Source organism: Aquila chrysaetos, chromosome 22 (genome assembly GCF_900496995.4).
Source record: "Aquila chrysaetos chrysaetos chromosome 22, bAquChr1.4, whole genome shotgun sequence".
Taxonomy (NCBI): Eukaryota; Metazoa; Chordata; class Aves; order Accipitriformes; family Accipitridae; genus Aquila; species Aquila chrysaetos.
This window is the reverse complement of record NC_044025.1, coordinates 10,623,309-10,644,856: the sequence shown is the minus strand read 5'-3', so window position 1 is coordinate 10,644,856 and position 21,548 is coordinate 10,623,309. Positions and strand designations below refer to the sequence as shown.

The 21,548-nt window shown below is 43.9% G+C and overlaps 1 long non-coding RNA gene across 4 annotated transcripts; it reads left to right on the top strand.

Moving 5' to 3' along the window:
* The first annotated feature begins 6 nt into the window (after positions 1 to 6).
* LOC115334343 lies at positions 7 to 21,348 on the top strand. Of its 4 annotated transcripts, XR_005931160.1 has the most exons (5): positions 7 to 799; positions 3,019 to 3,086; positions 3,543 to 3,695; positions 8,770 to 8,966; positions 21,036 to 21,348. It is a non-coding gene; the product is annotated as an uncharacterized LOC115334343 (long non-coding RNA). The 4 variants fall into 4 exon arrangements; XR_003921091.2 differs by lacking the exons at positions 8,770 to 8,966; positions 21,036 to 21,348 and having other exon boundaries at positions 7 to 582; positions 662 to 799; positions 3,543 to 3,944; XR_003921092.2 differs by lacking the exons at positions 8,770 to 8,966; positions 21,036 to 21,348 and adding an exon at positions 2,713 to 2,864 and having other exon boundaries at positions 3,543 to 3,944.
* The last annotated feature ends 200 nt before the right edge of the window (positions 21,349 to 21,548 follow it).

Genomic DNA, 21,548 nt, shown 5'->3' with positions numbered 1-21,548 from the left:
GGCCCCCCCCCCCCCCGCACCCCGCGGGCCTCGCCTGCCCCACCGCGGCCCAGCCCGCCGCCTCGGCAGCACCCCGGGGCCCAGCTGAGCTCCTCACGGCACCCCCGTGGCCTCCGGGGTCCCCTCGGCGCCCCGCGGCCGTGAGGGCCCACCCCCCCCGATGCCCCGTGGCGTGCCCTGCCAGCACCCCGTGGTGGTCTCCTCAGTCCCCCGCGGCCCCCGCCGGCACTCCCTTGCCCCGGCGGCCCCCTCAGCGGCCCGTCTCGGTGCCCGCGGCACCCCAAGGGCCCTGTCGGTGCCCCGCGGCCCTTTTCGGCGCCTGTCCAGGCCCTGGCAGCACCTGCTGCCCCACAGCCACAGGGCTGCTGGCCTCGGGGGCTGCCCAGAGGTCATCCTGCCCGGCAGAGCGGGCTCAGCCCTGTGCGGCTGGCTGGCCGCCGGTCGCTGCCCGCCTTAGCAAGGCGCGTTGGGAGTGTGCCGGCTCCTCCGCAGCACTCGTGAGCTGCCCGCAGACACGGGCAGCGTCAGCCGATCCAGCGGGACTGCCCGGGCCTGCAGGCCGGAGCGTGGCGGCTCGCGCAGGTGCCGTGTTTCAGGTTTTGTCGGGCATCTCTTGCGTTCTCAGCATCGCAATAGTAACAGCTTATGTTTGTGACTACAGCGTGGTCCTTTCTCTGCCTGGAGACAGAGTCAAGCCACGGTGACAGACTGGGAAAAGTCTCATGCTTCAACATGACCGTAAAGGAAGGAGGAGCACCCCTGCACCGTTGAGATGTGCACCCCCACGCAGCCCTCCCTGGTAGAGGATGAACTCCTTTGGTGGCAGCATGGCTCTTTCACTTGCTCTTGAAAATCTTTTTGCAGCTTTATTGGAGGCCAAGGAATTAAAATAAGAAAAAACTCCCCGTTTTTTAGGCAAGATGTTTCCCCATTCTTGCCATTTTGCCTGAATGCATTTGTCTGACTGCATCCCTGCCAGGTTTAATGCAATGCACATGGCTAATCCTGCACTGCTCCATACACCACCCTGGGTCCTTCCCTGAATAATGTCACCAGCTAATAGCATCAGTCAGGGACTTTCTGCTGCAGGTAGCGTGACCACTGCTACATTAAGAAGTGCTGTCACTCACATATGGTGCATGTTAGATTCCAGTGCAGGAACAAAATACCGCTACTCTTGCCTTTTAAGCCTTAAAGCAGGGCAAGAGAAAAAGGGAAATGACAGCAATCTAAGTATGCTGTGTGCAATATACTGCTTTTCTAATTGATTCTGCAGATTTCTTCCTCTTCCTCCTGCTGTCATAATCTCTGTACTTAAGAGATCCAGATCTTTCCATTTGTTCCTTTCACCCAGAAACTAGGCCCATACCTGAATAAAAAAAGAAATTCAGATTGAAACAAGCAGAGAAAAACTACCAAAGAGTCAGAGCTGTTATTCAATGCCATAGCCTTTCAAAGGAAGAGATAATAATTCACGCTGGGAATATTCAAAACTAAACTGGAGGAATCCTGAGGATGAGATACCAAGGCAGAAACCCTCAGAAGCCCCCAGGGAATAGATAAAAATACCTAATTGTTTTTTTTATCTCAGACATCTAAATTATCCGACCGCATTGTGCAAGCATATTCAGCAGATTGCTAACTGATCAGCCACGAAATCCTGCTGCACTTTGCATTGTGCTCCAAAACTGAACAACCAACTGAAATTAATGAGACAATTCTCATCTCTCATGAGGTCAAACCAATTACATAGGCATAGCCAGCGGGTACTATCTGTAGCGGAAAAAAACAAAACAAAACAAAACAGTGCCTATCAAGTTAGAGTTACACAACCAAGTGCTCGTCTAGGCTCCTGGCAAGGCCCCGATATCATTAGCTATTATTAACTGCCTTGTGCAAAGGCATCAGCTCTCTCAGGAGCCAAGAGAGCACCGAAGTCGTTACAAAAGCACTTCACTTGTACAGTAGACAAATCTTGAGGTGGCCTTGAAGAGTCGTTCCTTTTGCAGGCTTGAGGCCCAAGAACACAACACAGTGAGAGCTCACATTGTGAAGATTTTATTTGCAACTAAAAGGTCAAACTGAAGAAAGTAATGGGCTCAGAGCAGTGCCAGGACAGCTTTCCAGTTGGGTCCAGCTCACTTACATCCTTGCCAAGGGAAGAAGAAGTTAATGCCCTGAGATAAGACCCTCGTCACAATATTGTTTAATTACATAAGGCTTCTAGTGAGCCTGAGATAAGAACAGGAATTTGTCTGCAGTCCAGCTGGGTGCGGCTGCTGGCTGCTTAGATCATGTTGTGTATTAGAATGGGAACTAAAAGCACGGGTTTATTCGAGGTGGTTGTCACATCATTAGAACTGGAATGAGTAAACTGATAGTGACAACTGCTTTAAAAGTTAACTGTTTCACATGAGAAATAAACTAACATTTTCCTGACACAGTAGCTCTAAAACTATCTATTGTTTATCTTCAGATTACATTAGGAACATTAATTGAGCCAAACTGCTACTCTGAAATCAGTAAGTAAATTTTTTCAGTATCAATGAAGAAACTGAAGCAGAGGGATAATTTTGACTCACCTAAGACTACAGAATAAGATCAGCTTCAGCTCTAAAATTAGCAAACAAATCCCTTCATTCCTAATGCTGTGTTCATAATTCTTCTTGCAAAAAAAGAGTATTTTCCTCATTCCAGTTCACTTTCTTAGAGATAAATCAGATCATGGATGACTCTATCTGCATTCCTAACTAATGCCTCACAGCAACAAAACTGGTACCTCCTTCCTATTAAAAAAAGTGGCCAAAAAGTGCTTTATTTGAATGATCCTCCTGGATGTTTATTCCATAAATTTGTTCATGCAGGTAAAATGTTTTGTCTCCAGGTTTCCTGAATATTCTTAATTTCTAGATGATATGCTTTTCTTTTAGTTTTAACTTCACATTAATGGAGTTTATATTAATCCTTCATAATTTTGATTATCTCTGTTTTGTAATCTCAAAATTTCCTCTTTCCCAGAAAAGTGTAATGTTCATCCTTACCTGTTCAGCATGGTTTTGGATAGTATAACATCCTGTAACACTCAGGTATGATTCCTCTTTTATTTTGTTTGTGATTCCTTACACACGGCTGGGTTTTATGTTAGCCTCTGGCTTGTGCTACAGCTCTTGCACTGGGAATGTATTGTAAGGGCTGTGACTGGGTCATGAGCAGCATTGTTTGCTAAAGGTAAAGCTGGGTACATACAGTCATCGTTTAGGTCAATTAGGTTTCGTTCATCGATTGGGAATGTGCAGTGACTGTTAAGGAAGGTGCAGTGCTTATTCACGTACGGCCCTTCTGCTGCTGAAGTGTTTTCTCCCAGCTGAACTATAGCTTTTTGTTTGGGATGTTGTGTGGCAGGGTACTCACCAGGACATTCTACCCTTGTGCATTTATTCACAGGATACCCTTGTAGCACTTGTGTCAGGGTGGGTTGGGGATTGAAGTGAGCGCATTGCTTTGCAGGGTGTGTTTACTTGATTATGTGTTGTATTCTGCAGGGTGTGTCGCTGACTGCATGAAGCATTAAACACAACTGCCGTTCAGGAAAAGGAAAAAAACATTTTAGAGAATGAAGAGAAAATGTTATAAAGCATTTAAAAATATAAATAACAGCATGTGAGGAAATCTTTCTGAAGGAACAGGATGCGCCTGTAGGTGAAGAATTCAAATACAAGTGCTGTGCTAAGTATAATCAGTAATGAAAGCTCAGCCCTTCCTCTTAGGATTTTAGTAAGCTACATGTTGACAGGACTTTCCAAGTAGCAGGGAACAAAAAAGCAAGCTTTAAGGCTGGTTGCAGTGTAGTATGTGTTTATCATTATCACATATGTTATGCTGTCCATCTATTACTGTAAGACTGGACTTTAAACGGACAGTAGAATAAATTAGTATCTGCTCAACTTACTATGTACGGTCCTTCTTTATTGAGTATCTGAGCTTTTTTCTTAAGAAGACGTAACAACCACCTTGCTTCCTCCTGCTCAATATGCAGAAGAAATAATCTGTTTATTTGATAGATCACGGGGCTGGCTACAGCTGGTGTGTATATATTTGAGTATGGAGAAGGGGGTCTGTGTAGCTGTGTGGCCTCTTCTTTGTCCTGTGACAGTGGGCAAGCACGTTGGTGGGCAATGCTAAGGGGAATCTACCACTCTTAAAGTCCCTAGAAAATTTACCCTGTTTTTAATACGATTTCTCTTTGTTTGCTTGTTTGCTTTACTTTTGGATGCCAGGAATTTACTATGGGAAAGTCACAGTGAGCAGAACACTTTTGTACTTGGTTTCTTTTTCCACTGTGGAAATGAACTCCACAAAGAAGTTTCAGCTCCTGTCACAGGCTTACCTCATGCTTTCACAGCATCCCTAGTGTCTGATTTAGCATTTAGTGTAGTTCAGGAGACTGCAAACACTTGACAGGTCATGGCCAAAGGGAGATGCAAGTTAACAGTTAACTAGAGCAAAGTCCTGTAATAGAGGACTTTGAACACTAAAACAGAGGGCCAAATCTCAAAGAGATTTGGGATTAGCAACAAAGAGTTGAGTATTAGCACCTGATTCTCAAAGGGGGAATGCTCTGTAGTGAGTTAAATGCCTAAATTCCCTGTACACTGGAGAAGAATAGTTATGAACCTAAGGACTTGAAGTGCACTTCGCTAGTACACTGAGTGGTAAGATGCCTACCTCAGCTGGTAGGAAATACTTAAGAGAAGGGAACATCTGAATATCTCATTGTGAAACTCTGATACAGGACCAAAAAGTGTTTGCTTATGGGTTTAAGTAACACATTTGGCATGGACACCTGAATTAGTCTCAGTGAAAATATGCCTGGGAGATGAGCTACCCCCTCTACTTTAAATACTCACCAAGCACTGAAAAGCACTGTTCTGGAAGCCAGTTCTGGACCTTTAAACAGGGAGTGCTGTGAGAAACTTTAGGGTGTTCAGGGGAAGAGAGGAAAAAGTGCTCTGCCCAGCTTCTGAAAGCTGAGCCATGCTGTAACCAGGAGTGTAAAATTTCTTCTGTTGGAATAGGGTGCCTGGTTTGGGCTCTTAGCTGGGAAACAGTGGTGATACTGGGACTGGGATACTGGTGAAGGGGTTTGTGACTTACTAATGTTACATACCTGTACGCACATAAGCACTCCTGAGAGTTCCCTTCTGCTGTGTACTTTGAGTCCTACTCAGTCACAGCGTGCCTAGGAAATTAGGTCCTTAAGACCTTACTGTCCAAAACGGCCCACCTGATTTCTGGATGGACTTAGAGAAGAAGTAGCTGACAGAATTCAGCCCACCCAGAGTAGCAGGGCTGCTGGGCACAAAAAGGCACCAGACCTTTTGGCGCCTAAAGAAGCTTTCACCAGAAACTGTAGGCGCTTACAGCATCTGACGTAGCTGAGGAGGGGAGGCAGAGCTTTCCTGGGTTGCTCTCAGGAGCACAGGCGCCAGCAGTCTGCATAAGTTGCACTTCGGTGCCTGAGTGCTATTTTGGATCTCTCCCAGAGACCTTGCACTGGCATGCTCTCAGTGGGGAGTCAGTGCGAAAGCTCAGCAGGGACTGGGGATGCTAAGTGCCTGGTTTGCTGCGTCAAGAATGACCTTCTCAGAATGGGTGGCTTCTTCCTAGGTATGAGCTGTGGAAGTCAGCTCAGCCGTCCAAATGCAAGGTCAGGCTGTGCTCAGGTCTCTGTCTAGCAGGAGGGCATGCTATCCCGGGGCCAGCAATACATGGAAACCAGCATTTTTCAGGAGAATGACTATGTGAGGATTCAATAGCAGTGGGCCATCACAAAAACCCTCAGGCAGTAAACAAGTTGATCAAACCAAAACCTTGACAAGGAGGAATGTTTCAAAGAAGGCGCTGGAAGCTTTGTTGGAAGACTTGCCAAATCCTACTGCAGCACTCTGTGGGCAGCCAGTCATGCTACTGCAGCTTAGAAGGTTCTCACCCATCGTTTGACCCATTGGAACCGGCCGTGTGCGTGAGATGGTGAATAGCACTTCACCAACTTACTTTTGGCATGCTCGTCTGTGCTGCCTTATCAGCTTTCTCAGTGGTTTCCTCTAGATACTGTGTAGTATTCAGGGAGCTGAGTAAGCCCAGTGGGACATTTCAGACAAGAGATACATACTCTTTTTTCATCTTTTTCATAGTGAGGATATGGATTTTTAATTGCTGCTTCTGTGATTTGCTAGCAGGCTGCCTCTTCTGCAAATGACACTTTTGTTTTCATTATTCTCTCTTGGTTGCTTGGCAGTCCTATGATGGTCAGTGGATTGGGGATGCTTTCTCAGTGCTAAAGAATCTGTTGCAGAAGGCAGGGCGTGGCTAGAGAAAATCTTTTATAAAGAGGTTTTATTAACCCTCTAACGAATGAAGCCAGAGGTCGTTATCTCTGGCCTTGTGTTGGTTTCACCTGGAGCCCGTGGCTCAGCATTTCTGAAGTGTCATTGTTAGGGTATGATTTTTCAGTATCTGGCCTCTGATTTGGACTGGGATTAGTTTTGGGTGGTCAACTTCACATGACTTGCCATCCGATCTAGCATCTATCCTTGTGGCTGACTTCAGCAATCTGCCATTTGGCCAGAGACTCCAAACCAGTGATTATCTCAAAGTGCTGGCTCTAGCATATATGAGATGGAGATGGAGAGAGAGAATGCTGTAAATACACAGAGCATGCAAAGAAGCGTGGAAAGATATGGAAGAATGAAGAGAGAAACTGCTTGAGAAGTGAATGCCCAGCTTAAGGGAACTGGGAAGAAATGAGAGCAGATATGTAGGCAGGCTTGTGCAAGAACTTATTGGTGAGGATAAGAAGCTCCAGCCTATGGCAGAAGCTAAGAGGAGATGTATCTGGGGAGCTGATTCATCAGAAACAAAGCTCAAGTGAAAGTTCCCTTTCAAATGACAGTGTGCATAATCAGAAATCACTAATCCAAAGTGACTTGAACAAAGCAACCGGTAAACACTTACAGAAAACTCCCCCTGCCTTCAGAGGAATCCAGGCCTAGCAGTCTCCAGACTTCACCCTTGCCAAAGAAGACTCTTTTCACCCTGTCTCCTATGAGGCCACTTCATGGTTTCTTGCTCAAGCTTCTCACAGAAGAAAGAGCAAAATAGTGCCCTCCTCATGCTGTGATGATAAGCCTGCAGTGCAGTTTGCCGGGGTTTATTTTAATTGGACTTTTTTACTTTTTTCCTGGCACTTTAAAGTTTATGAACGGAAAGGATCAGTCTGACTCAGAGACTGGGCTACTTCCAAACATTAATCTTAGCTGCCATATGTTAATGTAGTTTGGCTCTGCTGCATCCTATGGTGTAAAGTAAGATGTCTGTACCCTTTCATCTCTGGTGTCAGAGGCTACTAAAAGGAATATGTCAGAAACATGGGCAGATTGTGATTGCCTGACGTGCAATCTACAGGCATTTGATGAGATTCTATGAGTAAGAAGACCTAGAAAACATCCATATTCTCATGAAATTCATATTTTATCATTCTGCAATATTGGTTGCCAATATTATAATGTTGAGGGCAATTCTTTGGCCTGTTCTGACTCTGAAATCTATATACACGTTTTGGTTATCACAGTATTGAGCCCAAGGTAATAACCCTTGGCATATTACGTTGGGTTCAGTGGTACAGTATTTAGCCTCTTCCTTTTTGGTTGGCTTCATAGTATGGGTATAACAAACACATAAACAAAGATGACTGTCCTGTTCATCATGTTTTTTCCAGCACTGAAACATGAGTCTCTCATCATTTGTGTTTCACTTTCTTCCATTCTCTCTCCTAAATGTTTCCATTCTACGGTAACTATTTTCAAATTTTATCCAGTCTTTGAGGGTGTACACTCAAAGTATTTGGTGTTTCCCTGCTCCTTCCTCATCTTCTTACTCATGCACTCTCTTCCCTGAAATCATCATGGGAACAACCCTATGCAAAAAAAGAGAGAAGTTTCCGATTCTACTTATTTCAATGGAATTTCCCTGCTGCCCGTTTTCCATATCAGTGGATGTTTTTTGCTAGTGACAGTAGTGTGAATAGCGTCAGGAAGATGAAAACTTCATTACAAGGGCATTCGCAAAGGCTAACATTAGCCCAATGAAACTAATTTTCCTAGATTCCCTCTCAAGCCTAAGTGCAGGGAAAGGTTTCCTCCAGAGGCAATTCAGAGCGGTAACCTCATTCCACGGAGAACGTAGGGTATCCAGAGAGATTAACTCCTTAAGCCTAAAACTTAAAAGCTTAAAAAGATTGAAAGCCATTCTTATCTTCAGGGGAGTTACAGCAGACATATAGCTAGTCCCGCTGTTGTAGATGTGTTGGCCTTTTGTGCTGACGTGGAGAAAAATGTTCTCGATTGGGTAACCACTGGTTTATTGTACAGGACATCACTCAATTCTCTTCTCAGCTCTGCAGCCAATTTTCTAAGCAGTTCTGAGCAGGAAACCCTCTGGCCTTAGTTTTCTGCATGGGAAATGATGTCAGTCATTATGTTAATTAATATATAAGACTTTTCTCCAGGAAGACAGAGATTTGATGGATGACTGATGGACATTAACTATAGCTAGCAAAGGCTTAAAGTTGAGATGTTGGCTTGTGATAATGTGGGTTAACAATTAATGAAGAGATGCCTTCCACCGCACAAAAAGCTAGACACACGACTTTCCCACACTGCAGGGAAATTTTATGTGCACATTTTACATTTTTCTATTTCCCCACTGCAGGCACTGAAATACCAGGCCGACGTTTGTGAGCATATGACTGACGAATGGTACAGTACGTTCACTTGCCGTCCGGAGACTCGTCAGAGTGACAAGTTGGAGCTGTAGAAGATAGAGATGACTCATGAGTGGAGCTTTATGTAAATGAGGAACCTCTTCTGTTGCGTCCTGTTGTACCAATGAGGCCATGTAAAGTTCACGTAAGTGATGTTGCGTTCCCATGTCCCCTCTGTCTTTGAGGCAGGGCAAGGAAATGGGGTAAGATAGATGTTGTTCCCCCAGAGAGGGCAATAGGTCAAAACAGGTAGTGAATCTGAATGTGAAACCCCTGGAACTGAAGATTTCTTCCCAGCAGCAATGCCTGGAGAAAGTTTGCTGTTGCCTCTTGCTGTCAATTGCGAAAGTGATTGAGCCTCTTGCCACTGACAGTAAATTCTGAGGGGCAGCCAGATAAGGGGGAAGTAGTGAATTTCAGTGAAGCATTCTCTCCCTGGGAGTCAATCAGTTTTAGTAAGATTTATGGGTCATCAGTGATGTAGCTAATAAACTCATTTAGCTTATCCAAAGCATGAGAAAAAGTCCTGCTACTAAGTGGCCTAACTCTGCATGCCCTCTCCTAATGGCCTCATGTAGGCAGCATATCCTAGGCAAGAGCAATGAGGAGGAATGGAAGCGTGAAAAAGCAGTGCAGTTGAATTGTGTCTATCCAAAGCCACAGATAATATTATTCCAGGTAGAGGGCCAAATTCTCTGACTCACCCCCACAAAAATCATGCTGAAGTTTACTGAAGACAATGGAATTAATTAATCTAGTGTAAAACTAATATGAGAGAGAAGAATGCCAACCTCCAAAATGTTGACCTCCTTAGCTGTCTTATTTCTAGGGTGCTGTGACTCATGTGTGTGTATATTGCTAGCAGATGTAGCATAGTGTGACTACTGCAGATGACTATAGAGATCCAAAAGGTATGAAAAAGTCTACAAACTAGAAAAGATTTGTCTTGCATTAGATATGTTGTTTAAAGTCTGAAGGAAGATATAATTGACTCCAGTGGGAGTTTTGCTAGACTAAAGACTTAGGAGCTGAAATGAGAGATGAAAAGAAAAATCTACCTTGCTAGCCCAGAGCTCACAGAAGAGAGACACCCTTTATTTACTCTATGTAATTCTGTTCAGACAGATGCAAGTAACTTTCCTCAAATCGTTTCAGAGCCCATATCACTTTTTCTCAGTATTCAGCATGTTTCTTCTTATATATGATTGCGTTCATTTATCTGTAGATATTATCTGACTGAAGCACTATACAAAATTTTTCTCATCCATTACAGTCATCCTAATTTGATAATTCTCAGTACATTTAGTTTATTTATCTTTGTCTCATTTTTTCCTTTTCTAATTGATTCAGACATCTATCTGTGGCAACCAGTCATAGAATCATAGAATGGTTTGGGTTGGAGGGGACCTTAAAGCTCATCTAGTTCCACCCCCCTGCCATGGGCAGGGACACCTTCCACCAGACCAGGTTGCTCAAAGCCCCATCCGACCTGGCCTGCAACACTGCCAGGGATGGGGCATCCGCAGCCTCTCTGGGCAACCTGTTCCAGTGCCTCACCACCTTCACAGTAAAGAATTTCTTCCTTACATCTAATCTAAATCTACCTTCTTTCAGTTTAAAACCATTACCCCTCATCCTCTCACTACGCTCCCTGATAAAGAGTCATTCCCCATCTTTCCTAGGCCCCCTTTAGGTACTGGCAGGCTGCTCTAAGGTCTCCCCAAAGCCTTCTCTCCTCCAGGCTAAACAACCCCAACTGTCTCAGCCTGTCTTCATAGGAGAGGTGCTCCAGCCCCCGATTATCTTGTGGCCCGCCTCTGGACTCACTCCAACAGGTCCATGTCCTTATGTTGGGGGCCGCAGAGCTGAATGCAGTACTCCAGGTGGGGTCTCACAAGAGCAGAGCAGAGGGGGAGAATCGCCCTCCCTTGACCTGCGGGTTACACTTCTTTTGTTGGCAGCACAGGATAACGGTTGGCTTTCCTGGGCTGCAAGCGGCACATTGCAGGGCCATATTGAGCTTCTTGTCAACCACCCCAAGTCCTTCTCTGCAGGGCTGCTCTCAATCCACTCGTTGCCCAGCCTGTGCTTAGGATTGCACTGACCCGTGTGTGGGACCTTGCACTTGGCCTTGTTGAACTTCATGAGGTTCACAGGGGCCCACCTCTCAAGCCTGACAAGGTCCCTCTGGATGGCATCCCATCCCTCCAGCGTGTCGACCGCACCACACAGCTTGGTGTCGTTGGCAAACTTGCTGAGGGTGCACTCAGTCCCACTCTCCATGTCGCTGACATGAATAGTCCTACCCATTTTAACCCAACTCTTGTTAGTATTGCAGCTACAGAGTTAATGTGTGCTTTGACTTCCAGAGAAGTCTGCAGTAAACTTCCCAGACAGGTGATGAATTGATTCAACTCTAATTTCTCACTGAGTTTAAAGGTCAGCCTTATGATGCTGAGAGTTCCTCCATGAGCTAAGTCCTTCATATATTTTTGCTCTTTTCATCGCCTGTTCTCTACTCTGTCCCACATTGTAATGGCTGATAATTACATGCTTTTCAATGGTATATATCCCGGTCCATTGAAGGTAGGACTTTTTTCTCAGCAGAAAGCTGACTCATAAGGTATGCTGCCTTCTATCCTTAGAAAAAGTGAGTCACTAATGGATTTTTCATTATATATTCAAGTACCACAGACTGAAATTTTGTCCTACCAGTCTAGTCCTGAGGTAGTATTTGGAATTCTTTTTGATTTTGTATTTTAGTTATGTCTCAGTGAGGTTCTGTGAGATACAATAGGTGCTGTACAAGGAGCTGTTTTGTATTACATGCGATGAGTATTCCCATTAACTTCAGTAGTGCCATGGTTTCACTCTTTGTGTGCTGTGTTCTTCCCTAGCTAAAACAACACAAAACTCCCTTTACACCTGTATCGTAACATGTTCAGCATCTGTTTTCACCCAACACAAATAGTTTACAGTTGTTTTTCAGATCTGTGTGAAAGCTGAGGAGGCTGAGACACAACTAAAATATGAATCCCAGTGGTACTATTGCATCAGTAGAAATAGTCCTTTTGTTTGGGCAACACTAATTTGGTGATCTTTCAGACACTCAGTGAAGATTCACCAGTTCTCACGATGGCCCATGACAGAAAGCTAAATGCTATTATTTCTATTTTATAAACAACGGAATTAAGGTTGGGGGAGATTAAGTTGTGATAGGGAGGCAATAGAAGTATTGTGAATGGAGCCCAGGAGTCCTGTACATTTTTTTTTTCCAATGCAACAATATTTTGTATCAAAGATATTGCTGTATTTACAGTCACTGCTATTCAACGTCGAGTGATGTCAGTGTGAATGAGCATCCGGCAGAATCTGTGCAGAGTTGCAACATAGTCTGCAATTCACAGGAGAGTACCAGCTTTTGCCTGTCCATGTTGTATTCTGTTAAGCTAGCTTTGCAGGGTATTTTGAGGGGGGGAGGTCTGAATCTTTCTGATACTGACAGGAGCTGTTATTTAAAACTGTATGATGAAGATGCAGAAGGGATGGTGTTAGGGTGGTTGCTTTGTTCTTCATTACACAAAAGTGGATGTGCTGCAATGACAAGTTTGTAAATCATAGTTAGTTCCGTTCTCACACCACCCAATAACCTTACAATCTCTCTGTCAACTTCCTGAAGACCTTGGGAAGCTATAATTTGTGATAAAAAAGGGAGTTAAAATGTTACGTGTATATCAAAGCTGAAAATTTGTGGCTGGCTGACCTTTTCATTTTGAGCAAATGCACTCATTTCCTTTACGTTGCTTACTGTTTCCCTCTGAAGCTTGGCATAATAGGAAATCCTCCATGATTGTTCTCCTTAATCAGTGGCTCCATTGTGCCGGCTTCTTTTCCTTTCAGTGAGCAGCGCAGAGGATCTCGCCATGCTCCTAATGGGGCATCGCTCTCTGTGCTGTCAAGCATCAGTGCCCCAGAAACTCAGACGTTTCAGTTCAGCTGCCATGGATGAGAGAATACCATGAGTGGTGTGTGCTAAATTCAGTATGCTGTCAGAATAAGGAAACAGCCCCCTGATTTTCAGTTCAGAAAAAAAGAAAAAACAAGAACTCACTGGATTTTACAGTGATATTTCCCAGTGTTTGTGATTAGGCTTAGATGAATAATGAAAATGAAGAGTTCATAAATTTACATTTTGCTCCATTTCCGTATGTGGGCTAATGTCATTTGTTGTCATGTCACTGCTAATATTTGCATAGTCATCTGACAATTATAGAGAAGGCATACAAATCTTTAGGACAAATAACTTCTCCCGAAATATATTCTGAAATGCCTACTCATTATGACTAGCACATCATTTTTCATTTTCTGATCTATTTCTCTTTGTCATCTAGTCAAAGGATGGAACTTCTACATTGTGACCGTACACTACAAACCGCAGGTGGTGTAGCATTTATATACATGCCTCTTGCTAAAAATTAGGCAAGTATTTAGAAATAAAAGATGTATTGGCAATAGTTTAAAACAGTTTGTGAAAAGGCTGAAGTTGCCAAAAAGATTGTTTGTATTGGTAACCTCTACTTCATAAAGCATAACATAAACAAAAACATAGTGACGGGCCAGTGCTCAGGAAGAGCTGATGGTTCACCAAGTCTTATCTTTTGCTTCCTGTTGCAGCACAGTGGTGTTGACATCATGTTCCTACACATGCAATATGCAAAAAGCTCAGGGTTCGTAATTCAGTGTTGGCACAATAAACAATTTTTGCTTGTTGCTATTGATTTTCTGCTGTTCTGTTTTTCTCCAATAAAGTTGATGTCTGCGGGGAGCCAGGTAGTCAGTCTGTCTCCACAGACATTTCACAGTACATTCAGTTTCTTGCTTTCCTATCATATGGCTTTCAAGTGCAGCTTACAATAAAAACGACAGAGCAGTGTCCAGAGGACTTTAGTTAATGTGTAACCCATTCCTTATGCAGAAAGTTTCCAGAGAAGACTGAGGGGTGTTTTGTATGGCAGTATGGTTAACAAAAATGGCATAACAACCCCAGGATATGGCTTCATGCATTTATACTGGAGTCAAATCTCTAGGGAAATTAGGTTAGTGGCGGCGATGATGATAATAATAAATAATGCATGCTCGCCTTGGATCTTGGCTGACTATCAAGACAGACTTCCTGATGATGAGGTGCATATGTCTGTCTCCAGTCTCTTCAAGGTATCTGCAAGGCACCATTTTTTGCAATTACAAAGGACTGCAGATGAGAACATGCACCATAAGAAGCAATCCAGGAGCATTTGTCCCAGACTTTTGTCTCTGATTTCCATAATCGTTCTCATCTCAACTCCTCAGACATTAGCAAGCCAAATCTCAGAACAGCTCTGTCAAGTGCTGACAGTGGTGGCAGTGGCAACCCAGAAGCCTGAAGGCTTTTAGTTTTGCCCGTCATGTTGTGCCTTGTTTGCATGAGGATGAGACAAGAGGGGAGAGGTCCCTGTCACATCATGCTAGTAATAGATGGGGTCACTGAATATATCTCCTTTGTTTCCAGTAGGGACTGGGACTCTGCAAGAGCACGTTACCAAGGGATTCTTCATGAAGGCTGCAGAAAGCGCCTGCCCCAAACTGTGCACAACCGTTGTCTGGGGAAGTGGCTTTCTGCCAATTGTCAAACGTAACTGAAGCAAGGCCACAGCGACATTTGTGGCTTTTCTGTTGGCCTTGTTGCTGGCAATGCCACGCTGCTTCAGGTAGAAAAGAGGAAGGGCAGCCCTGCGGGGGAGCACTGGTTTGGTTGCAAAAAGGCTGGTCTCACCCCAGACCGCTGCTCTCCTCCACAGTCATTCAGCTTCCACTGGCTCCGTTTCTCCCCAGTAAAATGGGACTAGCTGCATTCCCTTTCCTCCCAGGTGCTATATGGGCCATTCTGGTTTCTAAGAGAAGAGCAAAAAGCACCTCAGTGCACTGGCATGCCTACAGGAATACCTTCTTTGCTGTTGCAGGGTACACCAAGTTTAATTCCAATAAGTCATTAAACAAGATAAATAGGCTTTAGGCAGTAGCAGGACAGACCTCCCCCCAACACATGGACCTATAACCCTGGTATGTGAGAGCAAACAAAATTCAACACATCTCAGTGCACTCAGGTATCACTCAAAAATATTTCTTCATGTGCTAAAAAGCAAACGGAAGTTGGTATTTGCCCTAATTTGGGATGAGAATATACTTCTGTGCACTCCAGTCTAATCATGTACTCACCTGAGGTTGGACTGAATGTTTGTTTTGGTTTATTCTTCACATACTCGATAACGAAGAAACACATGCTGCTTGGCCCATCCTCTCTGACTCTCGGGCTGATTTTCTGTTGCTGATTTTCATAATTTTATCATTGGTCTCGTGACATCGAGCTGTTCAGGTTTAGTCATAAGCGCATTTATCATTCTACTTGACTTGTTTAAATAATGTACAAATGAAAATAACCTTTGTTCAAGACATTTAGTATTGATTCTTTTTTTCATAAGCCACTGTTAATCAGTGTTGTAAAATGGGATGACTTTTCATGACATTAATGATAGAGATTGATGCTAGATCCATTCCCCATGAATTGCTTTGTCCTAGCTACACTAAGGAACGAGCAAGACTTGCCCCTCCAGTCTCTCCTAGAAGGGAAGAACGTTTCTCGAGCGCATAGAGCACTAGCAGGGCAGTGCTGGTAGAAGCTTGAATTAGTAGATCACTCTCAAGTGAAATTTTAAAGGAGCTTTGTTACCTAATTCCTGTTGATAGCCCCTGAAAACCTTGACGATCTCATCCTTAGACTGCACTGAACTGTTAAATAGAAACAGTGGATGATATCTTAGAAAGTCACAGTGAAAGTGGCAGGTTCCCAAGCCTGTGAGATGCTCCGGGCTGTGATAATGAGTGCTGCTTAGGTGGCCTGGGGCAGAGCCCTCTGTTCTGCTTTCAGGAGCATTTGAAAGAGGAAGGGGGAAGGAGTGCTGGTGGCACCTCTACCGTAGCCCTTTCCTGCAGCGGGAAATTGCCTGGCAGACAGAGCAGCTTTAGGACTCCACTGGATACGTCTGTCAGCTCATCTCTCTCTCTACCTACGTATAACACCCTGGCACTATAATTGCCACATAAACTATCAGGCATCACTTTTGCCAGAGGATTTTTTTTTCAGCCTTTGAAAACAAAGTTAAATATATCTTTCTCCTACAGACAGAGAAACCGAGGCACAGAGAATCTGAAGGGCTTCTACAAGGTTATGTAGCAAGTCACAGGCAGTAAATCACAAGGTGTCCTCATTTCCTCTCACCCATACGAATCCCTAAAACTCACTATCTCATATAATAAAGCTTAGCGCAGAGTCTTATTTTGAGATTTAATTAATATGCAAAGTGCTTTGATCCCCTTTGATGAAAGATTCTGTGTAACATATTTTAAAGTAATACCTCTAATTGTTATGCATCAGTAAAATGAAATACGGATAATTCATTTGCTATTTTTAGGGAAAGAACCGAGTATTTTACTCCACAGTTTTAGGTTACAGTGATTTTCAAGAGAAGAGCTGTGAGATTTCTGCTGCTGTTGAAACATTTAGAAAGTGAGGATTAGCAAACATACAGTGTGTTCTGGGATACTGGCTTTGTAGGGGTGAGTTCCCCCAAGAGGATGACTAACAGCAGGATGTGGGACATAATTTGCATGTTCTCTGACTCTGCTGCCATCATTTGTGTATTGGATACTTGAATTATACATTACACAGAAGGTCACCCACTTGCCAAGCTGACAGTCCTGCTGAACGGTGCATAGCCCTGGATGGGGGCTGAGGGAGGAGGGCTGATGTTATTTCAAGAAATGGTTAGTGTGGCGTTCAAAAAGAAATAGCTCTGTGTATGAGAGGACTTGGAATTTGTCACTGAATACTTCAGGGTGGTGTTATTTACTCATTCTGCACCACTCTGCTGCTAGCTCTGACTTTCAGGTTTTTTGCATCTGCTTCTGTTTTTTTCCTGTGGTGAATTTGATGCTGTTGAGAGGTGCCGTAAATCATCCCTACACGCTCAAATGCTTTCTCTGTACAGGAGGTTCAGCATGGGCAGTGGCAGATTTCCCCTGCTCTGCCTGCTAAGGCTGCCTCTGTTTTTTCTTAGGGAGACAAGAGAGTTCCCTGCTTTCATTGCAGCCTACTGGAACGAGGTTTCTTCACTGACAGAAGGACACCGGCAGGTGCTTTTTCTACTATCCTGCTCAGAAAAAAAGACTAATAAAGTCCCACAAACTCATTTTTGTAGATCACCTGTCCAGGAGGAGCACATAGATCTGAACAGCATTTCCCCTAGCAGCTAGCCTCTTTGACAAATCATCTTCCACATATTAAAGTTTCAATGAGAGAAATACTGATCACATATTTCCCCTCTGAAACATTATTTCTTCTGTCAGTACTGACCGTAAAAAACAAACGAAAAAAAGGAAATGATTCAAAACTAACTGACAGAGTGCACTCATCTAATCATCTGATTAGCTTTCTTGCTGATTGTCACACTACCTTGCTTAAATACCCTGGCTTAAATGTCAAGGTCCTTGGGGCAATGACTGCGTTTTATTGGCTCGTGTGTTTGTCCGGGTCCCTGACGATACTCTAACTCAGACAAAAATGCCATTGGCAGGTGATGCTTTGTGAGCTGCCCACAGTGTGCAGACTCTGAAAGTTGCTGGCTTACTGGAGAAAGTTTCTGAGCCATCAGGTCACAGTCGAGGTGTCTGGGGTCTGCTGCCAGTCGTGGACAGGACACAGTACAGCCGGCAAGCCAGGGCTGGTAGTCAAGCTCTGCTGGTGCTGCATGCCTAGGCGCCCTCCCGAATTCTCTTTCCCAACCAAAAATGTTGGCTTTAGTAGCCAGTTCCAGTAAGCTGAACTCATTCCTGTTGCTTTTTTCTGCTTAGGATTGGTTACCACTGGAAGACCAATGACAGCGGGAACCATTTTATCAAATGCATTCTTCCAAAATCTGTTTTTCAGTTGGGGTCCATAGGAAAGATGTGAACAATTTTCTTCAGTTTTTCCACTGAGAGCTCAAATCTTTTAGTTAAGAATTGTTCATTAGATCACAATCACATTTCCCCTTCCCTTCCCTTCCCTTCCCTTTTCTTCCCATGGCTAAACCCATGCTGAGAAAGCAAAGCAGAAGCGTATTTTACCATTGGAAAGGCAATACATTGACAAGAAAAGAAAAGTGTGTAGAAGGAAATCAAACCCATCTATTCAGTGAGGTTTCCCTCTGTGACAGTAAATACTGACGTTTTCTTTGAGAAGTAACATGGTTGGCTGGAATGATTTTCCTTCCATTTCCACCCCAGGGGGAAGTCAGCAGTTAGGAAACTTGTAGCAGCTACTGTTGTCCCAGATGTGCCCATTTTGAGCCTCTACAGAGAGAAGGGATTGTGATCAAACCCAAAATCATGCATTACTGCTGTTCATAGCTTAGGGGACTGCAGTGTTGCTTGGGCTTTTCCATCTCCATTGCCTATAGATTCAGGCACCTCAATTCCACATACTAGTGGGTCATTCAGCAGAGAGGTGTGAGGGGGAGAGAGGAGGGCGAGGAGTGGACCTGGAGGCCACCCAGAGTCCACCTCCACTTGCTTTGCAGACCATGAACACGTTTCTTCAGTAAGCTGCATGCCCTCAATAGCAGAGCTAAGTCAGCAGTGAGGAATGTGCATAGGACCTTCAAATAAGTGCAGTCGAGGCAACATTTCTCCACTTGTACTTCTCACATTATTATTGTGGCTCACGGTACCTCTACCATCCACCCCTGAGCCACACTGCTCGCCATACCATGCATTAGGTTCAGAGATGACAGGTGCTACCTTTACCCTAACAAGGAGAAGACAGACTTGGTTTCAAAGTCTGAACTGAGGCTGCAAAACCCTAGGTGTCAATGAGAACCTTTGAACCTTTCCCTATGGAATGACATTTTTCTCTCCCTGTGCTCTGGACAAAGCTGGAGACCGCTGGCTGACCATCAGGGCTTTCAACATAAAATGTGTTATGACGGGTAATGCTAGATCTGCTTTTCTTAAGTCCCAAATGCCTCCAAGGCTGGTGTATTTCTGGGTAGATGACCATGTGCCTCGTAAGCAATGCCAGTAGAAATCAGAACCTCTCTTCTCCACTTAGAGTTACAGAGGCGAGGATCTGTTCACATAGTTCCCTGCTCTCCTTCTCCCTGAGCCAGATTCCTGCCTGGTGTAAATCAACGTTTTTCCATTGACGGCTATTCCCAAATAGATTTACCAGGAAGACTACAAGCACTCCACTCCCAACCTTCGCCAGGTGCACTGCTTGGCATGGTACATGCTGCTGGTCTGGTGCTGGGGAAATGGCTCTGTGGTCCCCGCAGTCCCCTGATGGCTTTGTACAGTACTCTGATGGAGTCCAGGGGAGCTGCACACGTTTACGCTGGGCAAGAGACTGACCCACAGCAGTAATTCAGATATTTTGTCACTGACACTTTATAAACAAAGTCATCGGTTTCAGCCTAATGTGCCATCCTTCTATTTCTAAGTAAAAGATACATCACAAAGTCCTCAGGGGGAAAGGTTGTGAGTAATAGCAATGGCACAGAGCCTGCAACCCAACCAGCATGCCAAACAATATTCCAAGAAAATATTTCTAAGTTACAGAAATTGCGTAAGAATGATTATTATTTTTAAAGTACAGAAAACAAAGTCCAGTTTCTAAAAAAGCAAACACGTATTTTTAGCCTTGCTGGTCTCTTGATCTTACACTAATGGGAACCATCTGTGCTGGGACTGGCTGACGTTCCTGGTAAATAACCTTTCGCTGCAACGTTCCAGATGTTTCAAAGGCTTCTTTGCAAAGAAGCGTTTGTCTCCCTGCCTGTCACTCTCCCTTTCTGCCTTTCCTGTCCATGTTTACTTCAGGAATATACATTCTTTTATTAAAAAGCTTTCGTTAAAAATAGCTTGTCAGGATTTTGGCTAATCTTCATTATGATTCTTGCTTGCTAGTGGAGAATGAAAGCTTTCATTCCTTAGGGCTGAAAGACTAATTTGGAGACTTGAGAAGGAAGCTAAAATATTTAGACTAAAAAACACACCAAAAAATTACTTGGAGATGGATTTCTACGTCATTTTGATCCCTGTGAGGATTCCAGCTATTGAACAGACACATTTCTTTTGGTATTGGGAGTTCTTAATGTGACAAAGCTTGTATGGAATATACAGATGTACTTTATAGGAGCAAGATACTTCACTACAAAACCTTTGCAACTCATTATGTAAAAGAGTTTTGTGGTTTGCTTTGCTGCCTCTGCTGTGCTATATCCTAGAGCTGACTGCCTTTCCTATATGAAGGAAAACATCCCTGGATACATGGGTCACTTTTTTGTCCCAGCTGAGCTAAGCTGAGACAGAATGGTGGAAGGAAAATAAGGGGACTTAACATCCATCCTTTAACCTTTCTGTTATCTCCACCTAGAGTCTGCCTGAAATCTGATGTGTTACAGCTTCATTAACGCTGTAACTTGGGCTCAGGTACAATTAGATAAGAGAAGTCGTGCTTCCAGTGTCAAACCTCCTACTCAGGTCTCCAGCATGATGTCTGTATCACCAGCTGAGGGTATGCTACTCAGGAGTAATGAGCACTTTGACGTGTACTCTTCAGTGGGTAATTCCTTTGCTTTAAAAATTTCATGTCACTGCTGAAGTGTAAAAGCTCTAGAAGGTAAAGGAGAGTCTGCCTTTTGGTTTCTGAAGGATTTGGGGTTGTGAGGCTCTGCAGTGCTCTGCTGTGGCTAGGGCATTGCAATTGCAATTGCAGCAAACTCCAGTTCTCTGAGGGTTCTGCAGGCTGGGACATGCTGAGCGGGTACAGGGTTTTTAGAAGCTGTCCCTTTGTTCTTTTGTCACCCATTATCAAATTCGTTTCATAACAAAGGCTTCCTGAGCTTGGGGGTTTTGTGTGTGTTAATACTGGTAATATGATTTAAATATTCTGATGATTCATTTTCAGTCCAGAGAGCTGAATCAGCCATGTAGAACATAACTTGCTTCTCCCAAACCGCTACCTTTTCCATCCTTTCTCGTCATTTCTATAAGAGGATGATTCATGCTCCTCTTGTATTTACCATTTGAGAATGTGCCCGATTCCTTTAGCTAATTTCACTTCTTGTTCCTCTTTTTCAAGAAAAAAAAAAAAAGCGGTAAGGAAAGCAAAGTGATTGCTGGTTGATGTGACACATCCCACCGGTGGACCTGGCATGTGAACTAAACCTGAGCCAGACAGCGATGAAAAAGAGAGGAAAAAAAACCTTGAATTATTAAATTGATAAGAGCCCAAACTGCGAAATTCAGCCCTTGGCTCACATTTCATGTTTTTGAAATTCTGGGTGTTCAAGTGAGGGGCTGTGTTCAAGTATAACGATCTTATTTTTGCTTGTTTAAAAGAAGTCCCTTCTTTTATTTAGTTATTAAATTCTAATTTGTTTTCTCGGAAGCCTGATTATGGTTGTGACCGGCTCAATCAATTAACTGGGGGGTGGGGTTAGTTATTGATTGACCTGATTACACGCGAGAGCTGTCTGTTCACAGAGATGGCCATAAGATATACAAGAACATAAAGAAATCTTCATGGCAGGCCTTGGGAAAACACCTGGACTCTTGTCCCCACTTTCTGTCTGAAACGCTGTGCTTCTCAGCA